This window comes from Marmota monax, unplaced genomic scaffold, assembly GCF_021218885.2.
Source record: "Marmota monax isolate L192 unplaced genomic scaffold, Marmota_monax_Labrador192_F-V1.1 WCK01_AAM20220418_F8-fsc00338, whole genome shotgun sequence".
Classification (NCBI taxonomy): Eukaryota; Metazoa; Chordata; class Mammalia; order Rodentia; family Sciuridae; genus Marmota; species Marmota monax.
The window spans coordinates 740,250-749,032 of NW_026693035.1; positions in this window are offsets into that span (position 1 = coordinate 740,250).

Genomic DNA, 8,783 nt, shown 5'->3' on the forward strand with positions numbered 1-8,783 from the left:
TGGAAACCAGTCAGAGGCCTCTACTGTGCCACCCTGGAAGCACAGGATTGGACCTCTGTCCCACCTCCAGATTCATATTGACCTCAGAGATGGGTCCTCCGACTATTCCTACAGGAGTATATGGTCTCCTGCCACAAGGTGTTATGGGATTTGTTTGGGAAGAAGTAGTTTAACCACGAAAGGTTTTCAAGTATTACCAGGAGTCATAGATCCTGACTATCAAGGGGAAATTACGTCAAGGCTCAAACAATACTATTGTTCAAATTCTTCCTGAGACTAGGATAGTGCAAATTGTTCTTTTACCCTACAAGCTAACCAGTAAAATTATTTCCCCTGAACCTAGAAAAGAAATTTTGGCTCCCCTGTTCGGGTGTACTGGTCACAATTGATTAAACAGGAGCGTCCAGAACTTAGATTGAAATGGAATGAGAGGTGGTGCTCCATTTGTGTACAATGAGTTGAAATGCATTCTGCTATCATGTGTAACTAATTAGAAAAAATTTTAAAAATTTTTAAAAAATTAAAATGGGAAATCTTTTCAAAGTGTGGTGGATACCCCGGCTGATGTCTCTTTCATTGCCCTGCAACATTGGCCAAAGGCTTGGCCTCTAGATATGGCCTCTGCCAACAAGTTTCCCTGCCCCAACAAAGTGCTCAACATCTTAAATAGGAGGACTCTGAAGGTAAAACCGGAAGCTTCATGTTATTGATCATCTTCCTGTTAATCTTCGGGGAGAGATATATTAGCTGAGATGAGTGTCCTAATGTTCAATTCCAACTCAGTGGTCACCTCTCAAATGTTAAATCAAGGTTTTGATTCTACTAAAGGATGAGTTAAATGCAGCAAGGCATCCAGAAAACAGCAGCTAGGATCACCTGGCTTTCTGATGACCCTGTTGGGTCCATCAATGGTCCCTAATGGGAGAGAAGCTCCCAAGAAGCTCATCTATTGATACAAGAACAGCTTCAGGCTGATCATATTGAACTTACTTTTAGTCCTTGGAATACTCTTGTTTTTGTGATTAAAAAATATGTGTATATGGAAGGTGGACGCTACTACAGGACCTTAGAGAAGGTAACAGAACCATGGAAATTATGGGTCCTCTACCACTGGACTACCATCACCTACTGCCATTCCTTTATCTGGTCATTTATTTATACTGGGTCAAAAAATTGTTTTTTTCACAGTACCTTTGCACCCAAAGGATTATACACATTTTGCTTTTAGTGTCCCTTCAGTCAATTTTAAAGAGTCAAATGCTATTGCTAAAAAGTATTACCACAGGGATTGGCTAACAGCCCCACCTTGTGCTGACATTTTATAGATCAAGCTGTTTCCTTCATTTGTATAAAATATCGTAATGAATATATGATCCATTACATGGATGATATCTTATTAGCTCAGGCAGAATTGCTTGTGCTCCAAGAAGTCTTTATGGACTTGCACACTTCTTTGATCATTCCAGAACAGTTTCAAAAGACTGATCCATTTCAATATCTTGGAAGTCCTAAGGGCCCACAGTTCAACCCCAGCAGCTTCAAATTAGAATAGACACCTATGGATTCTCAATGACTTCCGAAAACTTCCGGGTGACATTCATTGGTGACATCTGTCTTTAAAATTGACTACATCAGAGTGGAGGCCTGATTGTTCAATATCCTTAAAGGAGATCCATCTCCATCTTCCCCTTGGCAACTTTCTCCAGAAGCTAGCTGTGTCAACTTGTGTAAATCTGCTTTTCAAGTAGCCCAACTTACTAGGGTTGATCTAAATAGATCTACTGAGGACTGGGGTTGTGGCTTAGTGGTAGAGCGCTCACCTAGCACGTGTGAGGCACTGGGTTTGATCCTCAGCACCACATTAAATAAATAAATAAAGGTATGCATCATCTACAACTAAAAAAAATTTTTTTAAGTAAATAGATCTTATCGAGTACTATTTTTTTCCTACTACTCATACCCCTATAGGAGTTCTTTGGCAAGAAACAGGAATTATAGAATGGCTTCATCTCCACATTCTTTTTCTAAATCCTTAATGCCATTTCATGATTTAGTTGCTCAATTAATTGCAAAAGCTCCATATCAAGTGCAGTAGCAGCTCTTAGGGCCGGAGCCGTCCGTTATTGTCGTTCCTTTTATTACTGCGCAAAACAAGATTGGTTTTGGCAAAATTCCACAAGTAGGCAGATTGCACTTGCTAATTTTTCTGGCCAAGTAGATAGTCATTACCCTGCTGATAAAGTTTACAGTTTGCTTCTATGACTACTTTGGTTTTCCCTAAAATTGTTTGTACTAAACCAATTTCTCAGGCTTGAATGGTTTTTACTGATAGGTCCAGCTCAGGGACAGCTGGATTTTATAACAAAAAAGAGTCTGACAATTTTTTCCTCTGCACAACGTGCTGAAATACAAGCTATAATTTTTGACCTACAACACTTTTCATCAGAATCTATTGATATTTACAGTGACAGTGCTTATGTAGTAGGGGCAACTCAAGAAATTGAAACAGCCACTATTGGGCATACTAACTCTGAGGAATTATTTCAGCTTTTTACAAAATACTATGCAACAATGATGTTATCCATTTGGGGGGGGGGTAGGTTACCAGGGATTGAACTCAGGGGACACTCAACCACTGAGCCACATCCCCAGCCCTATTTTGTATTTTATTTAGAGACAGGGTCTCACTGAGTTGCTTAGCACCCCACCGTTGCTGAGGCTGGCTTTGAACTCATGATCCTCCTGCCTCAGCCTCCCAAATTAACTGGGATTACAGGTATACACCACCACATCCACCGTTATCCATGTTTAATTGGTCATATTTAAGCTCATTCAGGTCTTCCAGGACCTTTAGTAGAAGGTAACAATGTTATAGATCACCTTGTTACATCAATAAAATGTGTGTCACCTTATTCCTTTACTCAAGCATTGGGTGTCCTCTTTCACCAAAATGCTTCTAGTTTGCACAAAGAATTTCATCTCACTAGGGAACAGGCTCAGACCATAGTTAACAATGCCCTCAATGTGTTATTCACCTCCTGGTCTGATCAACCAGAGTAAATCCTCGGAGCCTAAAACTAAATCATATTTGGCAGATGGATGTTACCCAGGTACAAGGGTTTGGAAGAAAACAATGGGTACAGGTGTCTATTGACACCTATTTTTATTTTATTTTTGCTACAGCACAAACTGGAGAAAGTGTAAACATGCTATGAGGGATCGTCTGACCGCTTTTGCTGTCATGGCCAAAGCTCAGGAATTAAAAACTGATAATGGTCCAGCTTATGCCAGTTCTTCTTTTCAACGCTTTTATGTTTCTTATCAAATTATTCATAAGACAAGAATCCTATACAGTGCTCAAGAATGAGCAATAGTAAAATGAGCTAGTAAAATGTTAAAAATTCAATTTTAAGAACAAAAAGTGGGAGAGAGGCATTATCCATCTCTGCAGAATCGATTGTATCATATGCTTGTTTTACTTCAAATTTCTTTTTGGGGTGTGTGTGGGGCGGGGAGAGAATACAGGGAATTGAACTCAGGGGCACTTGACCACTAAGTCACATCCCCAGCCCTATTTTGTATTTTATTTAGAGACAGGGTCTCACTGAGTGCTTAGCGCCTTGCTTTGAACTCACGATCCTCCTGCCTCAGCCTCCTGAGCCACTGGGATTACAAGCATGTACCACTGTGCCTGGCTTAAATTTTGTTTTGTTTTGTTTTCTTTTTTTTTTTAATCTTTTAAAATTTTGTTTTAATTAGTTGTACCTGACAGTAGAATGCATTTTGACATCTTATACACAAATGGAGCACAATTTCTCATTCCTCTGGCTGAACATGGTACAGAGTCACTCCAGTTGTGTAATCATACATGTATGTAGGGTAATAATGATTGTCTCATTCTATTGTCCTTCCCATCCCCACATCCCCACTCCTCCCCTCACTCCCCTCTATACAAACAAAGTTCCTTCATTCTTTCCTACCCTGCCACCCCCATCAGAGAAAAAATTTAGCTTTTGATTTTTTGGGGATTGGCTTATTTAACTTAGCATGCCATTCTCTTGTTCCATCTATTTACCTGCAAATGCCATAATTTCATTCTTCTTTAAGGCTGAGTAATATTCCATTGTGTATATGTACCACATTTTCTTTATCCATTCATCTGTTGAAGGGCATCTAGGTTGGTTCCATAGTTCAGCTAATTGTGAATTGAGCTGCTATAAATATTGATGTGGCTGCATTACTGTAATATGCTAATTTTAAGTCCTTTGGGTATAAACCGAGGAGTGAGACAGCTGCATCAAACGGTGGTTCCATTCCAAGTTTTCTGAGGTATCTCCATACTGCTTTCCAGAGTGGTCGCACCAATTTGCAGTCCCACCAGCAGTGTATGCTGGCTTAAATTTCTTAAACTGTGATGAGGAGAGCCACACTGCAGCTGAGAGCTATCAAGTCTCTAGTTTGTTCTGCAGGAATGGTATGGCAGATAGATTTACAGTCAGGATAATGGAATGAGCCAAATCCAGTAATGATGTAGGGAAGAGGTTATGCTTTTATTTTTCCAGAAGGTGCTGAGAAGCGGATTTGGATACCTGAGAGAGCAGTGCGTCATCAACATGGATCCAACAGCCAGACAGGAACCCCAGTTCAAAAGATTGAGGATTGCTCTAGAAACAGTGGCTTCAGCAACAGGCACCCCCAAAATCTCAGAAGAAAAGAAAAAACTGAGAGAAATAAGCACCCAGCAAAAGGCACACTAAGTGCAAATCCCCCAACTTGGGATCAGATGGAGAAGTTGATGATTGGGCTGGGGTTGTGGCTCCGTAGTGGAGCACTCGCCTAGCATGTTTGGGGCCCTGGGTTTGCTCCTCAGCAACAAATAAAAAGTAAATAAACAAAATAAAGGTATCATGTCCACCAACAACTAAAAAAGAAATTCTTTAAAAAAAAAAAAGTTGACAATCGAAGCTCAAAATGTGGTTGAGAGTCAATGGGCCCCTATGACACCAGCTACCGTGTTTATGGCAATGTTGGCCATTGTAGGTTGTCAAGTATGTAGGGTGACAGGCGGAACTTATTGCACATATTTTTCAGATCTTGCGGTAATTAATTCTGCTACTTGGGCTGGAGGATCTCTCCCAGTGTTTACAAATTATTCTGCTGTGATGGGGGTGTCAATCTGATTTTCATATCATTCCCTATCATTACTTACATTGTACTTATTCTGGATATAGTGTTGAGACTCCTATTTGTCTATTTATCAAAAAACAGAGTGCTTACAAGTGTCCCAGGAATATAAGATATCCTACGATGGTACTCGTGTTGCCACAGTTTCCGGTCCTTGGGATTTAAAAAAAATGTACAAATTATTATCAAAATAGGTTTTCCTAATTCTGGTTATAAGGATTCTGTCAAATACCCTCCATTTCCTTATTGCCCTAATTCCACCACTTCAAAACTGGGACTTTCCTCATTGGCTAGATTGTGCTAATTTAGTTCCTGTAAGACATGATATTTCCCAGTCTGAGCCATATGTCCTAAACTGGTCTCATAAGTTTGATTTAGCACATCCTCATAATGAACTTACAACTCCTGGAGGGTTTGCTAGTAATATCTTGACTATACGATCAGGAGGCATTCAGAAGGATTTATGGCATCTAGCTACTGCTTTAGATTTTGTTAACTCTAGTCAATTGCTTGCAGATCTAACAGGTGATTGTATCGCTAACTCATGTTATGGTTGCAGGTGCGTGTCCAGACTCCTGTGTTATTAACGGGAAATACTAATATCACAAAAATGGACAGTAATTGACATTTTGTACAGTGTACTAACTATAATCTTAGTAACTGTGTGACTAGACATAACAAAGATCAAGATATTTTGGCTTTATACCAGTCTTCCTTCCTTATGCTTCTCACTAGCAAATATAAAAGACTGATGTCAAGATGCAGGGCTATAGGTTCTTCAAGAACTTCATAATCAACTGATTGGCTCATGGAGTGAAGTGGGACTTACAGTCTTTGGTATTGTTATTTTAATTACCATGATTGCTTCTGCAAACACTGCCTCTGTTTCTCTGGCACAGGACATGGATCAGCTTGTTTTGTCAACACTTGGCACAAAATACTTCAAGAGCTCTCCAAGAGCCCAGTATGGTGGCGTATGCCTGTAATCCCAGTGGCTTGGGAGGCTGAGGCAGAAGGAATTCAAAGCCAGCTTCAGCAATGGCAAGGCACTGAGCAACTCAGTGAGACCCTGTCTCTAAATAAAATACAAAATAGAGTTGGGATGTGGCTCAGGGGTTGAGTGCCCCTGAGTTTAATCACTAGTACCAAAAAAAAAAAAAAAGAAGAAAGAAACCCTCAAAGATCAGGAGGCTATTGATGATAAACTTAAAGCTAAGTTAAATCTTTTAGAAGCTACTATAATGAGTTTAAATGATCAGATTCAAAGTCTTAAGGTCAGACAACAATTACAATGTCATATTGTTTATTGATTTATTTGTTTTACACCTCCTGTTTTATATGATAGCTCTCAATGGGATTGGAATAAGATCAGGTATTTGGAATCATAACAATGTTAGTTTAGATCTTTTACAATTACACCGTTACATCTAAGATATGAGAAAAATTAAGATTTCTATGTTATTTCCTGCCAAGTTTGTAGAAAAGCTGTTAAATGACCTAAATGGTTTCAATCCTTGGAATATGCTAACATTTACTGCATATTCCTGCACATTTATGGTGTCTCATAGGGCTTGTTTCCTTACTTTTAATTCTGTATTATTTTCTCGGTGTCAGCAGCAAGCTCATCTGATCCCAGCTCCAATAACTTCAAGTAGACATGCATTGGTTGCGATTAAAAAATAGAAAGGAGGAGCTGAGCGTGGTGGCATACATCTAGAATCCCGCTTCCTGGGAGGCTGAGGCAGGAGGGTTGCAAGTTCAAAGCCAGCCTCAGCAATTTAGCGAAGCTTTAAGCAACTCAGCGGGACTCTGTCTCTAAATAAAATATAAAAAGAACTAGGGATATGGCTCAGGGGTTGAGTGTCCCTGGGTTCAATCCCCAGGGGCAAAAAAATTAAAAAATAAAAATAAAAAGCAAGGCGATATGGAGCGCTGATGAGCCCCCAGTCATCAGCTAAAAGTCAAGCCTGGGGAACATTGCTTGCCAAAAGTGAGGATGTTATCAGCCTTGATTCTCAGCTCTGATGCTAACAGTTATGAGGCATCCCAAGACAATGGATATCCTGGGTATAGCAGGATAATAGCAAAATGTTCTTAGCACTGCAACAGTAGGATAGCTAGAAAAAAATGTTTGTAGCTCTGTAATTTTTAGTGCACAAAGAAGCCTCTGACAACTTAACAAGCCTTGGACAATTTACAATGCCCCTGTAGTTTAACTTCCTGATTCAGAGACCCTATGTAATAAACGTGCAGAGCTAGTTCTGGGTCTCTGTTGCTCCATCAGAGTGCAGTCTCCCACCTGACCCCAGCTTTTTGTGAAATTACCTCTGTGTCTTCTTTGTCCCTGTGTTTTTCTTCATCTCCCATCACCCCTACTAGAGAATCCTTTGTTGTTAGCTGTGCGGATTGTGGCAGTATAACCCACCATTTTAATAGTGAACAGCTCTGTGGCATTTAGTCCATTCACAATGTTGCACAACCCTCACCTCTGAAAGCTCCAAAACATTTTTGTCACCCCAAAAGGGGACCCTAGACTCATTACACATTTGTTCCCCATTACTCCTTCCCCCAGCAAAGGGACTTTCTGTCCCAGTTCTAGTTCCTAATTTCTGAGTCCCTCAATCCCTTACTCATCAAATTGCCTTCTAAGCCTTTTTTCAAACTCTAACAAGGCTTTTGCTACTGTGAAGCCACCATCTCAGGGGGGAGTTTAAGAATTGCCAGCTTAAGTAAAAGCATTAATTGAGAACCTCTGAAAGCAGGCACTCTGGATCCATGATTTCATCTAATCCTCATTATGAGGCACTTCTCAGTAACTAGAAAAATCTCAGCTGGGGGAAATGACATTTTTAAAGATTTTTAAATACAGATATAATTTGCATAAGACAAAATGCATCCTTTGAGTGTACAGCCTTATGGGTGTCCACAAAAACATGTGGCCACACAGCCACCGAGGCCACCACCATCAAGACATAGAACCCTCTAAAATTTCTTCCCTTCCTAGTCACCCCCTCCCCAACGCCAATCCCTAGAAGGCACCTGTCTACAGTTTTGCCTTTTCCAGAATATCCTTTGTATGGACTCAGTATGCAACATTTTGAGACAGACTTCTTTTGCCCTTTATTATACACTTGAAATTCATCTACACTGTTGCACATATTGACAGCTCGTTTCTTAATATCACGGAGTGACACTCCATTGCATCGATGTATCACTGTTAATTTACCAGGTTCAGGATATTTGGGCTGACTCCAGTTTGGAGCACCTGGGAACAAAGCCATGAAAACATTCACATACAGGTTTTGTGGTAATATGAATTCCATTTTCTTAGGCAAATATATAGCAGTGGGTTTCTGGGTTGTTAGAAAGGTGTGTACTTGTATCAGAGACTGCCCCACTCTCTTCCAAAGGGGTCACACCATTTTGCATTTCCTAGCAGCTGGAGTGCACACCTTCTTCTTTTTAGATATACCTGACAGTGGAGTATACACACATGGAGGATAACTCATTCTAATCAGGATTCCATTCTTGAGGTTGTACATGATGTGGAGTTTCACTGGTGTGAAAAAAAAAAAATGTTTGAATGTGACGCTAAGAAT